The following is a 23964-nucleotide window of genomic DNA, read 5'->3' on the forward strand; positions in this document are numbered from 1 at the left end:
GAAAGAAAGAAAGAAAGAAAGAAAGAAAGAAAGAAAGAAAGAAAGAAGGAAGGAAGGAAGGAAGGAAGGAAGGAAGAAAAAAAGCTAAGTCACTCAGCTGGTCAGGTCCATTTGGAGCTCCTACTACTACTTGCAGAGAGATTAACCTTTGACCTTTGTTTTTTTTTTTGAAAGAGAACCATGGCATCAGGGAGGTGATGCCATGACATGCAAGTGAATTAGATTTAAGTGAGGGAGGGTTAGGCAAAGTTGATCAGTCTCACATTCTCCTCTGAAGCCATCATATGTATATATGTGTGTCTGTGTGTGTTTGCATCTTGCCTTTTACATAATTATTTGTATATTTTCTATCTATTATACTATCTGCTCCTTAAAAGTCTTCTGTTTTTTTTTGGGGGGGGGTGAATTTTTTTGTCCTCATTGCTTAACACAGTGCCTGACACATAACAGTGCCTTAGCAAATGCTTATTGACTTACATACTTGGGGTGCATTAATTTCCTTTTTCAAGACGAAATGTGGATATTTTCATACTTCCTCAGATCTATGATCTTATTAATGAGTATCTTCTCCAAAGGCACAGAATCCAAAATATACACACTTTGTCATTGGGATTATTTTGTGTGAATCTTGTTTTTCTCCATAGAGGAAGTCAAATAATTTCTGTTGGTGCCAATAATGGTCAATGATATGGAATGAACAAAGATGAGTCTAGCTTTTCCTCATGTATTTTAACAGTAGCTTTTGAGATACTCATCCACCCACTTTGATTCACAGCCCTAAGGAGAGATTTTAGTGCCCTGGGATATAGAAGACAATGACCCTCCAGCAGGCTTGTGGAGGAGATGTTACTCTGATAGGGTGTAGCAACATACTTCATTGATATTTCTCTACCTTTAAGAAGATGGGAGAAGTATCAACCATTCTTTTCTATATAAATGAGAACCCTTGCTATGCAGACTAGATTGCCCTGGTGTATGAGAGGACTCAGTTTCATGCTCTCTACAGTATGAACCTCCAATTTACCCTAGAGGTCACCTGGGGGGAGTTTCTTTTATAGAAGAATCGTTTATAGTTACTAAAGACATAAAGTCACCACCAATGGATGCCAAAATACATAAATGGGATGCCATTTTTTATTTATATTCTCTCATGATGGATATGGAAGATTGAATGAGTCTTCTCATTCACTTTATTTCACTTCTGTTTACCTTTTAAGAGGTGTGACAAATAGAATTATACCACATGACGATTCTATGATGAAAGGTTACAAAACAATTTTTTTTCTGAAAAATCAGGGTGCAATTATAATATGGTGGTGATGATTATGCAGTGAAATATGATAAATACATTTTGTGGAGAAACTATAAATATGTATTATCTCTATAGATGTTCATGCTTTCTTTCAGATTACCTTTGATGGCTAGATTTTGCTTTGTGGTATTTAGTAGTACACCATCATCTTTTCCTTTTCCTCAATAGCACTTTCAGTTCTTTTGTCCCACATGCTGCTACCTGCCTATAGCCTCTCAAGGGTGTTCCCTTCACATCCCTTTTATTATACACATTCAGCATTAATCTTTTTGCTGATGTTGCTACTACTTTGCCACTGATAGCTTCCTCTTGGTGCTGCCTCCCTACCCTTCAATCAGATTTCTCGAACATCTTTTATCAATGTTGCCTGACAAGAAATTAACATGAGTTTCTAGACCAAAGTGGGAATTCAGTAAGGTTTTTTGGTTTATTTTGTTTTTTTTTTAGATAAAAATTTTCATGATAAAAAGAGGAAAGGGAACAACTCATCACAATGCCTTACACTAGAGATCTTTTCTATAAGAGTGTCAGAGCTTTTGTTATATATTATCCATTTTCCTCTTTAGAAAAGTTAATAGTAATGTAGTTTAACATGAGAAGAAATTGAGCTACTACTATCTTTTGATAATTAGCATTGTTAATAATACTTACTATTTATGTAGCTATATAGTACTAAGTTATGGTCCAAATGAAAAAGCAAAAAAAAAAAAAACAATTAATGGGATTATAAATTGAAAACTGGAAAGACCCTTAAAGCCCATCTAGTCCAACTTCCTCATTTAAAAATGAGGAAACTGAGGCCCAGAGAGTTTGAATGATTTGACCTAAGTCATATAAGTAATAAATAGCAAAGTTGGGGATCCAATCCGGGTTATCTGATTTTAAATCCAGTTCTTTTTCCACTAAATGACAACACATCATGGAAAATAAGATTGTTTCTCTCTCCTCTGTAATACAGGAGTTCTTCTGAGAGAGTGGGAAGAACACACAGATTGAAGTCAGGGAACTTGGGACCTGAGACTACTGCTCCAGCACTGTTGCTTTGGGTATTGTTTATGAATACAGTACATTATATTCTACTTTAAGAAAAAAAATAGTATGTTTCTGTCTGTGCACCTTTGTGTATCTGTTTTTTTTTATAATTAAGTTTGTCAATGATTTTGCCTCAGTTTACCTGAAGTTTTGTATTTGAATGCATTTGTGAGTGTGTCTAAAGTTATCTAACTTTTGTTTCTGCCTTGTGCTGTTCTCTTTTTTTTTTTTGAGCAATTGGGGTTAAGTAACTTGCTCTTAATTGTTTTTTCAATGTGTTTTTTTTAATGTTTTTTTTTTTTTAATGGTTACATGGCCAGTTATTTTTGTGTAGGTGTCGAGTATATGAGGCCGGGACTGATCCCAGATCTCCCAGCTCTGGGGCCGGCACTCTTACTCATTGCCCCACCTGGTTGCCCTGCCTTTTGCTGTTTGTAGTATGCTTGAATGTGTGTGGCTCTTTATCCATGGATTTATTTTGGTATGAGTTGGGTATTCATGTAGCTCATCTCTAAATATGTAGCTCTCAGTAGGAAAATTTTCTTGCTTATATAAGTATTCCTGATTATATATTTATCTGAATACAACAGTGTGCATTTCTGAATGTGTTTGTAAGAATGCATGCGTGTTGAGGATTCAAGAGGAATTTGATCTGTCTTTTTAATTTCCATTTTATCAAAGTATTTTGTACATCAATAAGATCTTCTGCTTGTGTGTGCATGCATGTGTCATAGTGTTTGTGTCTTTGTATTTCTATATAGAGATTTGACCAGGCTTGTCAGGCAGGGTTTCTTGGGGCTAGAGTTTGTTGCTGATGGCATAGCAAGGCACAGTGTTGTTTAGCAAAAAGTAGGCCATATTAGGGACAGGAGTGTGCCAAGTCTCAAATCACAAAGCAAGAATTACAATAATCATGCAGCAACTCCTGTGATATCTACAGAGGTATTGTCAGTCTTAAAAGCCTTGTCTCAAAGTACTTTTTCCTCCTTGGTGCTCAGGGAAGTGATGATGATGGCATTAGAGTCTCTGCTCCTTGATTGAACTGGTTCCCCTCTCACACTCTTTTCACCAAAACCAGATGCTTAGTCACCATAAGGAAAGATTGGATAGTACCATGCATCCTCAGGATCACCTTGTCACCCAAATAGGACACATAAAAGCTCATCAACATCACTGTGGACCAGGGAACAGAGTCAAAATGGTGGAGTAGAAACAGGTGTTGTGCGCGGCTTTGGCTATCACCTCCTGCAATTCATGTAAAAGGTGACTCTGAACAAACTTTGGAGCTACAGAACCCACAAAATGACACAGAGAAGCCAATATCCTGCTGAGGACAGCCTGGCAGGCCAGCAGGAAGCAGCCAGAACAGCACTCTGGGAGCTGAGCCCAGCCCCTTGCGAGCCTGAGATTTTAGCCTCAGGGTGGCCTGACCAGCCACTGGCTGAAGGGACTTCAGGATCACTAGCAGCTGGGGCAGTTTCCAGAATTATCAACACAAAGATGCTAAGGACAAAGTGAGAGGTCAGTTCAGTGTGGATTTTGGGATCTAGTAATTCTGGAGTACAGTCCGGCATTTATCCCCTGAAGGGAGAAGCAGCTGAGGTGACGCGGCCATGCAGCCACCACCATGTGGCAACTTCAGCTCCTGGTTACAGATTGTAGGGGGACCAAGCCACCAGTCTGAGGGGTAATTGCTCTTGCTTTAAACTGCTTGGATCTGGATTGTGGTGTAGGGTGGAGGTCCTTGGGTGAATGACCAGCTTGCCAGAGTTTGTGGAGGCTTCAGAGAGGGCACCAAACTAATAACTTTGGAAGTTGAGAAAACCCCAGTGACTGGGACAAAGCTCCCCTGTCTGGTAGCAGAGTCCTACTGTGGGAAAAAGCTCTAAAGTCAAGTAACCGAGTGGCAACATGAGGAGGCAAAGGAAGCAAAACAAGTAGAGCAATCCAAAGTTACACTCCAATTTTGGGGACAAAAAGGATCAATACATGGAACAGGAGGAAGACAGTGAGGTCAGAATTCCTGAACCAAAAGCTTCCAAGAAAAATATGAGCTGGTTACAGGCCATAGAGGACCTTAAGAAGGATTCTGAAAACCAAATAAGAGAAGTGGAGGAAAAATTGGGAAGAGAAATGAGAATTATGGAAGAAAATTAGGAAATGAGAGTCAACAACCTGACTGAAGAAAATAACACCTTAAGAAATATACTAACTCAAATGGCAAAAGAGGCTCAAAAAGACAATGAGGAGAAAAATGCTTTAGAAAGCTGAATTTTCCAGATGGAAAAAGAATCTCAAGAGCTCACTGAAGAGAATAATTGCTTCAGAATTGGACTGGAACAAATGTAAGCTAGTGACATTATGAGAAATCAAGATATTATTAAACAGATCCAAACAAATGGAAAAGAAGAAGGCAATGGGAAATATCTCACTGGGAAAACCACTGACCTGTAAAATTAATCCAGGAGAGATAATTTAAACAGTCTTTGTTTACCTGAAAGCCATGATCAAAAAAAAAAAAAGAACCTAGAAATGATCCTTCAAGAAATTCTCAAGGAAAATTGCCATGATGTTTTAGAAATAGAGGGCAAAATAGAGTCCACCTATCACCTCCTGAAATTGATCCCAAAAAGAAAACTCCTAGGATTATTACAGCTAAGTTCTAGAATTTTCAGTTCAAGGAGAAAACATTACAAGTAGCCAGGAAGAATCAATTTGAATATTGTGAAAACATAATTAGGATAACACAGGATCTGGTAGTTTCTACACTGAGGGAACAAAGGGCTTGGGATATGTTATTCCGGAGATCAAAGGAGCTGGGATTAAAACCAAGAATCTCCTACCCAGCAAAATTGAGCATCACCTTTCAGGTGAAAATATGGTCATTAGATGGAATAGAGGACTTTAAGCATTCTTGATGAAAAAAAAAACAGAGTTGAATAGAAAATTTGACATTCAGAAACAAGAAGGAAGAGATGTATGAGAAGGTCAACAGGGAAAAGAAATCATAAGAAACTGATCAAAGTTGAACTATTTACATTCCTAAATGGAAAAATGATAATTGTAACTTATGAAACTTTTCTCAATAAGAGAATAGTTGAAGGGAATAGAAATGTGTGTGGATAGATAGATAGATAGATAGATATAGATATAGATATATATGTGTGTGTGAATATATGTATATATATACATACATGTCTATATAGGATGGTATATGGTTGTGTGAATACATATATGAGAGTGTGTGTATATATGTGTGTGTTTGTATGTACAGGTATACATAGATAGAGGGCAATTAAATAGGAAGGGATGATTTTTAAAAGGTGAAATTAAGAGGTGAGAGAGGAATATAATGAGAGGAGATGGGGAGAGACAGAATGAGGTAAATTATCTCATATAGAAGAAGCAAGGGAAAATGATTACAATGGTGGGGAAGAATAGGAAGGCAAAAAGGAATGGGTCAACCTTATTCTCATTAATTTGGCTTAGGGACGGAATGACATACACACTAAATAGGGTATCTCACCCTACAGGAGAGTAGTGGGGAAGGGGATGAGAGGGAGGATGATAGAAGGGAGGGTAAGCTTAGGGATAGGGAAGTTGGAAGCACCTACTTTTGGAAAGAGACCATATCAAAGTTGAGAATAGAACAAGTAGCAGGTGGGATAGGAGGGAGGGAAATATAGTCAGTCTTTTACAATATATGCACTATGGAAATGTTTTGCATACCTACATGTGTACAACCTATTTTGAATTGCTCATCTTCCCAGTAAGGGTGGGTGACAAGGGAGGAAGGGAATGAATCTGGAATTCAAAGCTTTAAAATCAAATTATATATATATAATTTTACATGTAACTGGGAAATAAGATATGCAGGCACTGGGGCATAGAGATCTACCATGCCCTACTGGAAAGTCAGAGGGGAATGGGGGAAGATATGCGAGAGAGCAGATTAGAGAAGTGGATATCCAGTTGGATTGCTATTTTGGGGTGGTGTGTAGGGGAAAAATGGGAAGAAAATTTGTAACTCAAAATCTTGCATAAATGAATGATATAAACTAGAAGTTAATAAAGCATTTTATAAAGTAAAAAAAAAAAAGATCATGGTGGACCACTCTCCTTAAAATAAATACATAATTGAAGGAATTCCAGGCACTTTAAAAGAGTGAAGTGTGTCAGGAAGTATGCCAGTCTTTTTTTTTTTAAATCAGACTAGTCTTTTCAGAGCATCTTGAATAAAATCATATGCTCCTTAAGTCAATAGTACTCTTCATATCAACTGCGTCAAGGATCCCGATTCCCTAGATAACCTGTGATCCTGTTGAAGGGTTAAGGAAGGATGGATGGGATACCAAGCGCTAAATTCAAAGTTGCCAGAATTTTTAAACTATTACGATGGTTTGAAATTTAGTAGTGAGAAGCCCTTTAAAAGAGATGTACCAATATTCTGACCCTTTTAATTATAGAGCCAATGTGACTCAGCAGTTCAGATAATCAGATATGGAGTCAGAAAGATCTGTATGTGAATCTTACCTCAAAAAGTTATTAAATATGTTACCCTGGGCAAGTCACTTAATCTCTGTGAGCCTCAGTTCTCTAAATTGTAAAATTGGAATCATAAAATGTGTAACATTTTCCAGATAAGGTCTTTGTGAGAATCCAATTACATCAAACATATAAAGCCCTTTGCAAAACTTAAATAATACACAATTATCAGTTGTTATTTCTTTCTGACATATGGAGTCAGTAGTGGGAGTATTGGCACCAAGAATTCAAAATGTTATTCTCAAAAGAGAAGAGGAAAGAAGGGCCTAGGTTCAGCTATATTCTTAGATAAGTCCTTGAAGTAGAGTAGGAGAGCCAACAGAATAGCTTATCACTAACTAATATATGGGGAAGAGGGTTATGTATTTGCTGATTTCTCTTAAGTCTAAAGCACACTCTCAACACCAATAGGGACCCAGAATAATGACTGGCAGTCTGAATTCCTTCTTTGATCTGAGTGTTATACATCAAAACTTCCGTCTCTTACAATTAAGAATATAAACAAAATTAAAAAAAAAAAAACAATTCCAGTGTTAAGAAATGTGTCATTCTGGATTAATTCTTTATTGAGTATTTGCAACATATAAAATTAAGGAATATTAAAGATGTTTTAGAGGATTATTTTCGCTGCAGAGTTTTGGTTCTGCCTATAGGCCTAACTGCAATAGGAAATTATCGATACATCATCAAAATACTGAAACATGGAGTTTGTATTATCAGGACAAATAACAACATAGTTAATTCACATCCCATATACCAATAATGTGACTAAAAGGCAAGTTGTACTTTCAAACACTAATCATAGTATGCCCATATGTAGAAACCATATGCCACTTTGCTGCATTTACTCACTGCATTATAATAAGCTCAAGGAAATCAAATCACTTAATGGGATTAAAAAAGAACTATCTACTACTACAACAACTTTAATGTGTGCATCTCTTCTGACTTATGTTGTCTCTAGGGTTTATTTAAAGGGATTTTTCAAACATAAAAATTACCTCCATACATCTTCAGAGGATGGGGAATAAACAAGAATTTCTGGATTGATTAGCCAATTACTACAATGTATTGAAGCTAATACACCTGCATGTTAATGAGTCTGCTATTAGAACATGATAAAAATAAAATTGGAATAAATAAATCAAACTGAAAAACAAATACTTGAGAAAAAATAAATATGTTTTAGAAAGTGCCAGATAGATTGGGAATTAGGAAAGCCCATTAGAGTATGGGGAGACGATGGCTAATCCTGAATATGTCATTAATTTTGTCTGTGATTTTAGATTAATCACTTAACTTTTCTAGACGTTGGTTCTCTATTCTGAAAAAAAATGAGGGGTCTGAAATATGTTATGGCAAAGATTTGCTGATTTTTGTTTTGAACACTATAATATTTTGGAGTGGCCTATTTGGTATCATTTTATTTTACTGGTTATTTTTTTAACCTCTGTTGGTTTTTTTTTTCCTTAAAATTTTCTTTATTTTAGTTTACAGCATTCATTTCCACAAGTTCCAAATTTTCTCCCCATCTGTCCCCTCCCTCCACCCCAAGATGGCAAGCATACTGGTTACCCCTTACCCCAGACTTCCCTCTCTTCTACCCCCCCCCATTTTCTCCCTACCCACTTTCCTTTTAAACATTTTAAACATTTTTTTGGAAAATTTTGAGTTCCAATTTATCTTCTTTCTTCTCTCTTCACTCACCCCCATTGGGAAGACAAGAAATTCAATATAAATTATAGATATGTAGTTATGCAAAACATTTCCATAGTAGTCATATTATGAAAGACTGTGTTTTCCTCCATCCAATCCCATTCCTTATTTATTCTGTTTTCTCCTTTGACCCTGTCCCTTTTCAAAAGTGTTTGCTTTTGAATACTCCCTCCCCCAATATTCCCTCCCTTCTATCCTTTCCCCCTCTTAGACTCTCCCCCCTATTTTCCTGAAGGTAAGATACAATTGAGTGTGTACATTATTCCCTTCTTAAAGCCAAATCTAATGAAAGTAAAGTTGAGTCATTCCCTTTCACCTCCCTGCTCTTCCCCTCCACTGTAATAGATTTTTCTTGCCTCTTTTTTTGAAGTAATTTATGCTGTTCTATCTCTACCTTTCTCCTCCCAATACATTCCTCTCTCACCTCTTAATTTCATTTTTTAGATGTCACCCTTTCATATTCAATGCATCCTGTGCCCTCTGTATGTGTTTATATATACACACACACACATAGACATATATAGACACATAGACATACATGCATATCCATATACATCTATAGACATATACATATATACATGTATATGTATGTGCATGTATTCCCTGCAGCTATCCTAATACTGAAAAAAAAGTCTCATGAGTTACAAATATCATCTTTCCATGTAAGAATGCAAACAGATCAACATTAAAAAGTTCGTTATGCTTTCTCTTTCCTGTTTACCTTTTCATGCTTCTCTTGATTCTTGTATTTGAAAGTCAAGTTTTCTGTTTAGTTCTTGTCTTTTCATCAAGAATGTTTGAAAATCCTCTATTTCATTGAATATCCATATTTTCCCGTGACATATTATACTCAGTTTTGCTTATTCTTGAGTTTAATCCTAGCTCATTTGACCTCCAAAATATCTTATTCCAAGTCTTTTGATCTCTTAATGTAGAAGCTGCTACGTCTTGTGCCATCTTGATTGTGTTTCCACAATACTTTAACTGTTTCTTTCTGACTGCTTGTAACATTTTCTCCTTAACCTTGCAATTCTGCAATTTAACTTTAATATTCCTTTTTGAGATCTTTTTTCAGGAGGTGATTAGTGGATTCTTTCAACCTCTATTTTGCCCTCTGGTTCTAAAACATCAGGGAAATTTTCTTTGAGATTTTCTTGAAGGATGATTTCTAAGTTCTTTTTTTTTATCATGGCTTTCAGGTAATGCAAAAGTTTTTTAAATTACCTCTCCTGGATCTATTTTCCAGGTCAGTGGTTTTCCCAATGAGATATTTCACATTGCCTTCTAATTTTTCATTGGTTTAGATCTGTTTAATAGTATCTTAATTTCTCATAAATCACTAGCTTCCATTTGCTCCAATCTCATTCTGAAGGAATGATTCTCTTTAGTAAGCTTTTGAGATTCTTTTTCCATCTGGCAAATTCGGCTTTTTAAGGCATTCTTCTCCTCATTGGCTTTTTGAACCTCTTTTGCCATTCAAATTAGTCTGTATTTAAGTTGTTATTATCTTCATTAATTTTGGGGGGGTCTCCTTTATCAAGCTGTGGATTCATTTTTCCTGATTTTCTTACATTACTCTCATTTCTCTTCCCATTTTTTCCTCTACTTCCCTTACTTGATTTTCAAAATCCTTCTTGAGGGCCCCCATGGCTTGTGACCAATTCATATTTTTCTTGGAGGTTTTTGATGCAAGAGTTTGACTTTCTTTTCTTCTTTTGATTCTATGTTTTTATCTTCTTTGTCACCAAAGAATGATTCTATTTTCTGATTTATCTTCCTCTGTTTACTCATTTTTCCAGCCAAGTACTTGACTTTTGAGCTCTTTTCCATAGTAAATCTCTGCTTCCAGAGTGGAGAGTGTTGTGTCCCAAATTTCTAAGGTTTTGTGCAGCTATTGTCAAAGCTACTTTTAGCCACCTGTCACAGAACTGTGAGGAGAATTTCCTCTCCACAACCAGCACAAGCTCTGCCACACCTGTGCTTCTCTTCACCCCATGACTGCACCCTGTCTATCTAAGCATGACAAAAGAAGAGAATCCTACCTCAGTGCCAGAAAAGACATACCTATAACTCTTCTCTGATTGGCTACTTGGTTTCTCCCACCAACTGTGGGCCTGAAGCTCCTGAAGGAGCCACCCTGCTGTTGCAGCCACCACAGCTGCTGCTTCTGTCTTCCCAGGGGCAGGAGCTAGACTGTGCTTTTCTCTCACCCACAACCAACAGATTTTCCCCACTGTCCTTTTTTTTTTCCTTGGGGTTTATGGGTTAAATAGTCTGGAAAGCTCCATAGCTGTCAGTGATTCAGTCCCTTGAGGTCTGCTCTGGCTGGTCTGTGCCATCAGTCTCTGATGGTGTGGCCCAAACAGTACTGTGTTATGCTCCCAACATGGTGCAATAGACCCTTCCTTTTAGCTTGTCTGACTATCTTCAGCTGGAGATCTATTTCACTCTGTCATTTCTTGGGTTCTGTAGCTCTAGAATTTGTTTAGATTCATTTTTTACAGGTATTGGAAGCGGTTATGGTCCAAGCTCAAGCAAGTTCAGCTTTTACTCCACCATCTTAGCTCTGCCCCCTATTTTACTGTATCTTTCTTCAAGATGTTTTTTCCCCATTTTTTCTTAGTTTTTCATTAACATCCAAAAAACCTCCTTCGTAGCAGTGCTGCCACAGTAAAGTTCTTACTCTTTTGTCTTCTTATATAAAGTGTTTCAATCGCATAAGCCCTTTCTCTTCTATTGGATCACACCTTTTGTTTCAATGAAATGTACCAGGGTGTTAATCACATCAAATATTTTTCCCCAGAGAAATCAAAATTGAAAAACCAAAACATATACTGCTTATTATATTGAATAAATAGAGAAAAATGAGCTTAAAATCCACCTATCCTTGACCTACAGACCCATTTCTTAAGGGGATTTAGAACAGTACATTCACTTCAAATTCCATAATTAACTACAGAAGTTATAATACAAACAGTAGAAACACAAAAACAAAACAGAATAAGATTAAAAACTCGTCTCAGCAATGAAACTGTAGGTTCTTTTATGTTATAAAATGGGCATTTCTACAGAGTTTTCCTGTATTTATGTATGTGTAGCTCCAACAGCTCTGAAAACGTAAACATAGGTTCTAGGTACTCTTTGAGTCTGAAGCTTTTCAAATTATATCTCAAAAACTCCCCCCAATGTAGATACTTTTACAAGTCAGAGAACACAATATTGAAAGCAAAGGAATTTAATGAAATAGTATAGCAATACAAATATCAATTCTACTTCTCCCAAACCTTGAATTCACTTTCCCAGAGATACATACTACCTTCAGGAGAAATAATGTATATGCATAGGAATATATGTATGAGGAACACATGCAACCAATATACCAATATGGAGAGCAGTATGCATGAGTAACATACATATGGTGAAGGCATAAATAGAGAAAATATACCTCCTATATAATCTGCATTATATTTACCCCATTCAAAATCATAACTTTGTCTTTCAATTCTATTTATGTATATATATTTTATTTAAATAATTGAGTAATTTTATGTCATATTTAGGTCAAGCAATATAACTTTAGGCCAGGATTGTCTGCTCATTTTTTCCCACCTAGATTTCTCAGCAACTGTTATGTTATGGAGGAAAGGATGTGTGGGATTTGAAATCGAGGACCTGGATCTCTATTTTACAAAATGAGGAGTACAAAATGCTTCTGACAACTTGTTAACTTTGTAATGCTGAACAAGTCACATAACTTCTCTGAATTTCAATTTCCTCATCTGTAAAAATGAGGTAATAGACTGTAGAACCCAGCTTGGAGCTTGGAGCATTATGAAAGTTATTACTTATATGCAACTTCTATTTCAGTGAAGAGAATACTGATGTGATTGCTACTGTCTTCATAAAGGAAGAAATTGGTGCCAGAGCTTAAGGAAGAAGAGAAAATGTTTGTTCTTTCAAAGGATTCAGAGGTAGAGAGAGATTCTCTTCATGGTAATCTTCAGACATGTTGGGGGTGGGGGGAGTAGAGAGAGAGACCAACAAAGAGACAGAGAAAGACAGAAAGAGAAATAGGCAGAGAGGCAGAGACAAATAGACATAAAGAGACAGAGTTCTAGAAACAGGAAAGAGACAGAGACTTTGAAAATTGTAGATATGTAGGGGAAGCTAGTTCCTCAAAATGTCCCTGATTTCCCAGCTTTCCTGTTGAGAGATTTTAGTGAATTTATCTTTGGGTGAGATTAGAACCTTTCTCTTGAGTGAGCTGAAATTTCCTCTCGCTCATATGTAAGGATCACATCACTCCATGTATTTTCTGATATAATAAATGTATAACTGCTCTAATTTCTATCTGTTACTTTCTTAAATAAATGGATTTACTGACCAACTATTTGTGACTGTCTTGGTATACCCAACACCTGAGAAATAATTCATTTGTAACCCTTCTCTATTCTAATCAGTATTAATCAGTTTTCTGTGATTCCATAAGAGTAATGATTATGATTTATGTGTATTGGGCCCCAGAGGTGTGAGCTGCAAATTGTAAGTTCATATGTTTAAACATAGGAAACCAACTAGAGGTCCTGCACCCTTGTTTTGACTAGTCATGGCGACCAAGCTCACCATGGAAGAGGTGACTCAATGACATGGAAGTTCCCAGAAATTATTTTTGTACCTCTAGACTATTCTCTCTTATCAACCACGAGCAGGTGACCATCTTATGACCACGTTAGGACCAGTCAGTGTAGATGCCCCCATGCTTCACCCACCCAAGACCCCCTTGCTGTCATATCATTTCTAGTTGATGCTTCATTTTTTGGCCTGCAAAGCAATATCTATCACCCAATGGGACTCTATACTTCTTATAGCCCCTTTTGAATGTTCAGGTATCAAATCTGTTATCAAGTCTTATAAAAAAAAGTAAAGTCCTGGAAGAAGAGGGTATCTCAGATCAGAAGGAAGATCTCAGGTCTATTTCATTACAGGGGACTATAGACCCTTTAATAAAGCGCCATTGGCTCGGAGTTCTGCCTCAGTCTCTTTTATTGTATGTTGAGCAATTTTAATCCCCACAACCATTTGGTGGGAAAATTCAAAATGGTGAGTGAAGACTTGTAATAATTCTAAGTGATAATAGCCAAGAAAGTGGCACTGTTCTAAATCTATGTATATCTATAACAACAATATTTGTGAGGTAGAATACATAGATATTTTGGTCTGGTACCCTTCTCAGGAACTGAAGGAAAGAACACCCTGCCTGGTGGTGCTCTCTGTGGTTATCTTTCTGTCCCCAAAAGCTCTCATGTCAGTTCTCTTCCTCTCATCTTAGCCAGTCCTACGCTTCAGATCACATCTGTCTGTACCTTCCCATAAGCCTTATAGTCATACATTTATATAACCTTGATGGACATACATATCTTTCATCTCCATGTGTATAACTTACAATTACATCATATCTAAGGTTACTTCCAGATCAATGTTTCTAGAGACTTATTGACACATTTAAATTTAATTTAGGTTAATTTGTGTTGTTTTTTTAATTTGTCTATCTATTTAGAAATTAGACTTTTTAAGAAATAGTATTCATGTAATGAACCTCCCTCCAAATACCATACAACATGTTTCCCTTGCCACAAATGTATTTGTTAGGCAACGGAGACCCTATTATTTCCTGGCACTACTCTCCTCAGTTTGAAAAATTAAATAGTTACACACATGCCTCATAGGATAATAAATCCCAATCATTTCCTGGTTCTTTCAAGTTTTAATTATTTTTACTTTCCAGTATCCCAAACTAAGAGAGATATAAATCAGGTTAGTGACTTAAAATAAAACTATCTCTTAATAAAACAGCAGTGAGTGACTAGCAGTTAACTCCCATAAGGTTTCCCACACTGGGATTGAGGAGCAGTATTAAAGTTTTCAGTAATTCTCTTGTTCCCAACTTCATGATGAACTAAAGAGTATGGTCTTCAATTCCATATTCCTAATATTTCCACATTGAGGAAATGTTAGTGCATTGCTCTGGTTCATGCACCTAAAACCCAAGCACTACAAAGCAGTGCTGGTCAAATGCACCCCCAGTTCAAATCTTATATTCATGTGTCTCTGTAATGGCAACCAAAGAAGTACTTAACACCTTGTTTCAGCTATTGAATTAACACCTTATTTCAGTTCCAGTTTCTTTTGAGTTTTGTATCAAGTCTGTTAAGAAACAGAACATGTGAACCCCGCAACTTGTGAACTTCTGGAGAGGAGCTGTGCTATATATAAGGAAGAACACAAGCTGGACAGTCAGAACTTCTTGGGATGAGCATCTGATGTCTGGGCTGCTGCTGGTGGACTGGAACTTCCATGGAGAAAGTGATTTTTGACTTTGAGAATGGAGCTTATGGTGCTGAAGACTTCTGAGGGCCAGCTGGAGCTGCTTAGGAGCTGCTGAGGATTTCCAAGGACCAGCTGGAGCTACCAGCCAGAGTTGGCAGCCAGAGCTGCTAGAGAAAGCACGAGTGTAGTGTCAGTACTTTGTCTGTCTGTGGCTTTGTTAAGCCTTGTCTTCCCAGGAAAAGAGACTATGAAGGATTCGAGATGGACTGGACACTGTGAGCTCCAATTTGGAGCAAGAACTGCATGGAGAGCTGGACAAAGAGGGGGAGGTGTCTGACTTTGAACTCAGGTGGCAGTTGATTAGATTGAGGTGGGAGCTGGAACCATGGAAGAGGAGCCATGGAAACTGAAAGCCTATCCTGCATCAAGATGAAACAACCTCTCTGTGGGTAGTGAGTAGTAATGAAATTATGTTTTACTTGTGACCAAGGGGTGGACAGCCTGTGTATTTTCCACTACCCCTTAAGAGGGTACTGAGTAGTGACTGATGACTGAGTGTTGACTAATGATTGAATAGAGACTGATGACTGAATAGTGACTGATTTGTAACTTAGTGTGTCCCATGGGTGGAGGACTTTGACCTTTTGTGCTTTATGATTGAATTATTGAGTTGCTAAGCGATAGATTGACTAAATGATTGTACTTTATTCAAAACTGTGTGACCACTTTGGTGAAAACTATGTGGCCATTTTAGTGATAAACTGTTGAATTGTGACATTGTGAATGCTGTATTTTGATTTTCTGTGATAACTTGTAACATTGTGAATGCTATATCGATTTCTGTGAATGCTTTGCTCTAATTTGTTACTGAATAGAATGTTCACTATACTGTGTAATCAGAACTTGAAAACTATTCACAGCAGTCATTCTCTGGAAATCTGCTTGTTCATGGCTTTACAATCTCTTTCCTCTTCCTTACTCTTCTTAGAATTAATCTGATGTACAAAGGCATGACTGTATTGTAGTCTCAAGCACTGTTTCTTACACCTTCCTTTCTCCTTTAACCTATTCCCTGCACCTGTCTATTGTGTCATATCTACTGATAAATCTGATCTAAGAGCATGTTGGACCTGAAACTAGTCTCCAAGTGTGACAGAACTGGCAGATCCTGTGGAAAAACAACATCTCCACACATTGCTTCCCTTTATATGAATATCCATTTAATGGAAATTTCCTCTCCCTCAGACTTGAATATAAGGTGAATAAAATGTTCTTATTGCTACATTTCATATATATAATGATAGCAACTTTCAGTTTCATGGCACACATGTTTGTTTGTTTTTTAAAGGCTTAGTAGTTTAGGAAAACCATTGTGACAGTCTAATATCTGCAGTCTAGCAACAATGCTTGAACAAAGTAGCTGACTGTAAAGATAAACATCAATTGTGCTTTATGCTCTGTATCTCACTCACTTAGCTCTAGTATTGCTTTGCTCAGGCATTCAAAGAGATGTTTTTAGGACTCATGAAGAGTTGTTAAACAGCTCTATCGGAGCCTTTTAAACAAGCTCTTGTATTAAAGATCCTAATAAATGCATAAAACAAATCTGTTCAAGATAATCTAATAGGGGAAAATGAAATGTTACAATGAAAAAGAAGGGCAAAATCTTTGGAAATGAAATTCCTGCTTCCAAGCCTCACTATTGCTTCAGGATAACAGCCTTCTCTTATGTGGCGTTGAAATGCATATATCAACTCTTTCAGAATCCCTTGGAAAGTTCCACTATAAGCAAAGGATTCTGTCTTCAATTACTAGGTTTTCATGCTAAGCATCTTCATTTACTCCATTTTTAAAAAACAGTTTCCTAGGGGCGGCTAGGTGGCTCTGTGAATAGAGCACAGGCCCTAGAGTAAGGAGGATCCTAGTTCAAATGTGCCCCCAGACACTAAACACAAAAACTAGCTGTGTGACCTTGGGCATGTCACTTAACCCCAACTGCCTTCCAAAAGAATAAAAAATAAATAAAACCAGTTTCGTGATTGCAAAAAGCTTTTAAAATGTTGTCTTTTTTTTTAACAATTATTATTATTATTCCTCTTAGAATTATAATAATGTATTTCCTTCAGATGTATGGAACTTATCATGATGATATTTTAGAAGATTATGATAGCAGCTTCCCTGAGAGTAAGACAGAGGTCAAAAGACTTGTCCAATTATGCAGATGGGTCAGACATTCTCCATCCAGATATCAGTCATCCTTTCATTCTTCTGTATACCTGATGATTAGAATGAATTTAAATGCGAATCTTTGACATTATTAAAAGAAAATATACCCACCTAGTGAAAAAAAATTCTTAAGGGCCTATTATTTTCCAGGCATTCTGTTAATCACTGGGTTTACCAAAAAAAAAAAAAAAAATAAAAACCAGTCACTACCCTCAAGGAGTTCACACTCTAATGGGGTAGATAACATGCATACAACTATGTATAAACAATCTATACACAAGATAATTCAAGATAATAAACAGAGGGAAGGCATTAGCATTAAGATGGATAAGGAAAGGATCTTATAGAATGTGGAATATTATGTGCGCCTTGAAGTAATTAGGGAGACCAGGAAATAGAGATAAGGAAGAAGTATATCCCAGAAACAACAATGAAAAAACCAGATACAGGATATGAAGCATCTTGTGCAAGAAACGCCAAGGAGACCATTGTAATTGGATCTCAGATAAGTGTCTATACTATTAATATACATATTTCTCATTAAAGTGCGTCATATCAAATAAGAAAAAAAATACAGATTATTAATCTTATTTTTGTCCCCTTTCCTAGATTGCCCTTTATGCATCTATTTGGTTTGCTTTTATCTAAGGGGAAGAGGCCAGACCTGGAATAAGTAAAAGTCCAACTGTAATGAATTTTAGCATTATGCATGCAGCTGTATAGTGCATGACAATTGAAATTCTGAGAGGGTCAATGAGAATAGTTTCCTAGGAAGAGGAATGGGAGAGGGAGTTGCATTTAAGTGGATGGATAGAAAGAGATTTCTGTCAATGAATTAGAAATATAATTAACTTTATTCTAACTTGATCTCTATCCATCTATTTGTTATCATCTCCTGCATGCTTTTAGCAGAACTTGATTGACACTGTCATATCTTTTCTGAGGATGTTTGATCACAAAGGAAGATTTGGAGCTCAGGGATGTTTCTTCCTTTTGAGAGAAAAATACATATTTTCTCCTTTAGGGGCTTAGATCGAGAGGGAGAAAAGATCTTGGATTCTTGCCCTGGTAGCATTTTAGACACTGTATCCCTCCCTTTAAAAAATTTCTAAGAGAAAATTGGATGGACATTTATAGCTTCCAGCCTAGACAACTGTTTCCATAAATCTCATTTAGACGGCTGCCTGAGGGATCAGTACTGTCCTAGTGTGGCTAAATAGTATTTGTTTTGGGTGATTCTACCAGTAGTACAGAGTTGATGGAACTTACTTTTTTTGTTAAATAAAAACAAATAACAGTAAAAGGCCCAGCAGTAAAAGAATGTCTGTTCTGAAGAAGGACTTGCCCCAGGAAACATCTGGAAACAGGTAAAAAGTATATTCTCTGCCTCCTCTATCCCTTCTCTTTCTTGTCTTCTTTTCCAATTTATTCCTTTCTTCATTATACTTTTTTCCCTCAAATTCTATGAAAATCTTTTTTTCAGATGATTAATGCTGGGATGCAAATTTAACAATAGTAAAAATATTACCCCTACAAGAAGTATTTGAATTGTGATCATCCTAAAGAAGTCTTAAGATAATGGCAGAAACTGCATTATAACTGTGCTGTGGTGGGGAATTGTTGGGGTCTCTGAGCTGGTGCACGTCTCTGAACTCATACTACAAAACAAGCAGTTTGCTCATTTTTCTGAAGACGAAGTCCCACACTGTGCCAAAGAAATAGAAGTAGGAGAAAAAAGGAGGAGGAGAAGTAAAAGTGGCATTTTTAATAAAGTTGGCTTTTATATATATACATATATATTCTAGGATTTATACACACATATGCATATGTGTATACACACATAAATTTATCCATATTCATGTTTGTAAAGCACTTTACAAACTTCAAAGTGCTGTATAAATCCTAGCTATGGTTAGCATTGTAATCATCATCAAATCGGATGAGAACTTCACAGATCTGTGTAGAATAAATTAGAAGTATTATCACCCTCATTTTTCAAGTAGAAAAACTAATGTTCACAAAGGTTCAATATGTGGTGGAAATTTTGGAATTGGAAAACCAGTACTCGAATCTACTTAGAATCTATATATTAGGCAAGTAACCTTTTTTAGGCATCATTTTCCTCACCTGTATCTCTGTCTCTTACATACATACATACATACACACACACACAGGCACACACATATCTCTTTCTTTTACATTTAAGTATTATTCTGATATCTGATCTTCCTGTGGAGTTAAGTCTCACTTCTCAAAGTCTCTGCTATTAGAAAAAAAAAGTTCTGAGAGATCCACTTAAGCTACAAAGGTGAACACAAGAAAAAAGAGTTAGCATTTGTGTATCAATAGCTTAGAAAAGAAGATATTAAAAAGAGAAAAATCAAACACAAATAAAATAGCAAGAAAATAATTTAATCCATTTTTTTTTCTTTTCTTAAAAAAAGACACCATCCACTTAGATTATTTGGCAAGTTTTAAAATGAAATTTGTCATCTTGCCCTCTCTACACATTAATAGTTTTACCATTCATCATGAACACAACATATACATTTTACTGACTTCCTTTTCATTCTCCTTGTTCTTAAGTACATATCAATAGAATTTTTTCACCACCTGTTATTGGACATATAGCAATGTTAAAGTCAGTGGGCTTTTTTTTTTTCAAAATATTTATTACATAGTGAGCCTATGAGATTTTCTAGTCTGCGTTAAATAATGCTAGACATAGTGATAGGCAATCCTCAGTCTTCACCAAAATGTGTTGTATATATGACATTTTCACTTTCATTATCTCCAATTCATTCAGTTTCTATTTTCATTAGTGCTAAAGGACAAGAGGAGGCAGTATTTTTGAAGCTTATTATTTTCTCCCTCAAGTCTTGGCTCTCTTTCCGTTACAGTAAATTGCCCTTTGTCAAGGGTAATTAATTCCTTTTAACCATTTTAGTCTTTGTTCATAATCAATATCTTTAGGATGTTTCTAAATTGTAGATATTATCATACCTCATGTAAATTTATCTTCTGTGTCTCTTTTGAGTCTGTGGCAATCATATTTATGGTGCACAACCAGTGCTTCATTGTGAATAAAGAATGAGAGCTTAGATATAAAGTATATGTTTAATTTATTTTTCCAAGGAATCAGTGAACATAGACAGTAAGGATTTTTTTTTCAGCAAAAACTAGCTTTCTTATTATGAGTTCATAAAACAAAGCAGTTTCTTTCACCTTGCAAATGCAAAGGCTACAGTTGAGAATCACATTTTGCAAATTTAGTAGAGACAATGAGCTTCAGCTGACACAAATTCCTCAAATAAGGACCTCTTAAAATATATTGTGTATATTGAATTCCTCTGATGGATTATAAAGTAGCTCTTTTATTTTACTTGTTAGTCAAAGATAGTTTTCTTCATCCTGCTATGAACAACAACAAAGAGGCACATTAAAAATTCAGCAACCAAATGATGTGTGAAAGGATATTTTTTTCATATCATATTCCTTCCTTCCTTCAACTCCCATTCACAGTACAGCAACTTCCCATCATATTTCAATATCTCTATTCAATAAACCTTGATTGTTTTACTTTATCTCTGGTTGCTCCTACCTCTTACTCTGCCCTATTTTGTTGTGTCCTTTCCCCCTCCTTGGACAGTACCCTGAGGACACAAACTTCAAACTACTTTAAGACAACACTCAAAAAATAATAGAACTCAAATTGAAGAAAGGAAAGAAGGAAGGGAGGCATGAAGGAAGGGAGAAAGGAAGGGAGAAAGGGAGGAAGGAAAGAGTGAAGGAAGGAAGGAAGGAAGGAAGGAAGGAAGGAAGGAAGGAAGGAAGGAAGGAGATGAGAGATATGGTATACTTTAAGAGCTAAAAGGAAGGGGCAGCCAGGTGGCTGAGAAAGTAAGAGTACTGGCTCCAGTGTCAGGATGACCTGGGGATCAAATCTGGGCTCCGATACTCAGCACCACACCCAGAAATAACTGGCCGTGTAACCTTGAGCAAGTTACTTAACCCCGATTGCTTAAAAAAAAAAAAGAGCTAAAAGGAACCTAGATCCATAGAATAAGTAAGGAAGCAGTAAAGGATAGGAAAATGGTAAAAATTATTCTCAGATGCTAACCTTGCTTTTTGAAGAATAGCACCATAATTGCCCATTCAATTCCACAAATATTTATTAAACATCTGTCACATTGAAAGCAACTCTATTAGGCCTCAAGGAATATAATAGCTTTGTAAGCTCTAGGTTAGCCTATAGTTCTGGAATTATCTTTCATGGAAAGTTATAAACAAATGATAGGAAAAAAAATATCCTTCCACACATCATTAAACTCTGTCCACAACAGGTGAATCAATGGTGCTTAAAAAACTCAGGGACAATGACTAACCATCAAAGTTTTTATTTTAAGCTTACCTTCATTCAGCCTTACGAAATACAAAAATAAAACTTGCTCTTTTGCTTCTTAAACCTGGGGTCATTAGCATTTTGCCAGACGAAGGCTTGCCACAAGATGGTTTAATTGGTCTTAGATGATTGCTCAAGGCATAGACAGTGTTTCTCAATGAGCCACACAAATTTTCATGATTACATAACTATTTTGTACCCACTTTATTTAAGCCTTTCATATAATGTCTCAGTTGGAAAAGTTCAAGATGCCCCTCCAAAATGTGCTTCCCAGGTAATTAATTACATTTTCCTTTTTCAAATGTTTATCTTTTAAATCAGTGTTGGAATGGAAATTGGAGAATCCACAAGTATTTTCATTTAAAACATTTCAAAATGAAGAGTCATAACTTATCAATTAGGTTATTGCATCACAGTCATTCTTCCACAGCTTTAGATAACTGAAAAAGAGTTAAGGAAATGACAGAAGGGAGAAAGAAAGAAATTGAAGATGTTGGGAACAAGGAAGAAGAGAATAGCAATTATGTTAAAATGAGACATCAGAAGAAAATAATATAAAAGCATCCAGTTGGTAAGGTAAATGGGCATCTCCTGAACCTCAAGAAAAAAAATAAAATAAAAATATCCAGGAGATAAAATAAGTGAGTATCTCATAAACCTTATATATATTTGAGTGAGTCATAGACAGAGGCAGACAACAAAGTGTAGCAATGCTATAATAGTGTAGTAGTGCTACAAAGTAACTAAGGAACAAGGATGAACAAGGAGAAAAGAGAGGCCTGAAGTCACAAAAGAGTTATGAAAGGAATATCCACAAAACTTTAGTTCGAAAGAAGTGAATAAAAAGGGGAATGGAGAGAAAAGATGTTATGACCTGATGATGTAGGGGACATACTGGGAGAAAAGGGAGAAAGGTGGCATCATACTATTCAATTAATAGATAGATAGTACTGATTTCACTTTCATTATTTTCCATTTCTTTTCCCTTCTCTTGAGGAGAGTTATAATGAAAAGAAACATATATAGTACATGATGAAAGGAAAAAAAATGATAATCAAAATAGTTTCCAAGAATGTTAATGGGATAAACTGACAAACTGACTCATAAAATCAAGGCATGATCAAAGTCCATTAATTTGTCATTTTGTAGGTTACATACTTAAAATATTATATATATATATATATGTATATATATATATATATATATAAGTTTTACAAACATAAGAACAAAAACTATTCCCAATACATAAGTGGTTAAAAGATATAGTTTTAAAACAAACATGGAAAAATTTCTGCAGAAATAAATTCAATGCTGGGCATGTTGTAAGTGCTTAATATATTACTGTTGACTGATCAACTATAAATTAGATAGCAAACTACCAACAACCATATGAAAGATATTGTAAATCATTACTAACAATAGAAATGAAAATTTAAAAGACACAGAGATTCTATATCATACCAAACTTGTATATGAAAATGTTTTTTATAGACATTATCAGGCAATCAGGAAAACAAAAGTGAAACAACCATAGAACCCAGTTTCAAATCATCAAATCTTCATCTTTTTTTCATGATTATGCCTCATTCATTTATTTTCTGGTTGCTTTTTCCATGCAGAAAAAAAGTATTTGCTTTTTGACTACTCCTAATATATGTTAGAATCATTCAGGAAACCCAAGGAAACATTTTATTTCACCTAACAACTTTAGAGTATAAATTTGACTCAGTGTTGGAGGAGTATGTATTTCCTTTAGCAGATGTGCCTGAATACTAATTCTAGCCTTGTTGCATGACTTAAGAAGTGATCTAGTGATATGTTTTTAAATCACATTTGGAAATGTTGAGGTATCTTTGACCATCAGAAAAGACAAATTCATCAGATGTTATTGTCCTTTCAGCTTTCATGGGTACATAGTAAGCCTTAATAAATTCTCATTGACTAACTTTTTGAACTAAACTTTTTAAAGGCTATGTCTACACACTCAGTTGAAAGGGAATTTCTGTCATGTTCCTACAACACATATGGATACACTAAGGATTTTTGTTACCAGACAGAATTCTCAATAAAAGAATTTCCTTCCCTAACTTGAATAGCAAACTAAAACCCCTTTATGGAATGTTAAACAATTTCTATAGAATTGTCTCTAACTACATATAACTTCAGGAATTCCAAAAAGGTTAATTAACTGTTCAATGGTTGAAAAGTTAGTGTCAGAGCAATAGTTTAAATCAGGGTCTTCTTGATATCAACTTCAAGACTATCCAGTAGACCAAATTTTCTCTCATTCAACAATAACTTACATTTAAATCAATGACCAGAAACCCATCCACATGGTAGTATGATTTAAAAGAAAAACATATCTAGTAGAAGAAAAATGATATGAACTATACCATTCTTTCAA

The 23964-nt window shown here is 35.8% G+C and overlaps 1 long non-coding RNA gene across 1 annotated transcript in view; it reads left to right on the forward strand.

The window, feature by feature from the left end:
* Positions 1 to 18338: 18338 nt before the first annotated feature.
* Positions 18339 to 23964, forward strand: part of LOC138169997 (uncharacterized) — a 34105-nt gene continuing 28479 nt past the window's right edge. Inside the window, exon 1 of the long non-coding RNA XR_011170503.1 lies at positions 18339 to 18525. This is a non-coding gene — a long non-coding RNA (uncharacterized lncRNA). The remainder of the gene's footprint in view (positions 18526 to 23964) is intronic.

This window comes from Petaurus breviceps, unplaced genomic scaffold, assembly GCF_028583685.1.
Source record: "Petaurus breviceps papuanus isolate PSGF00001 unplaced genomic scaffold, PetGlider_PUasm1.0 38, whole genome shotgun sequence".
NCBI lineage: Eukaryota > Metazoa > Chordata > Mammalia > Diprotodontia > Petauridae > Petaurus > Petaurus breviceps.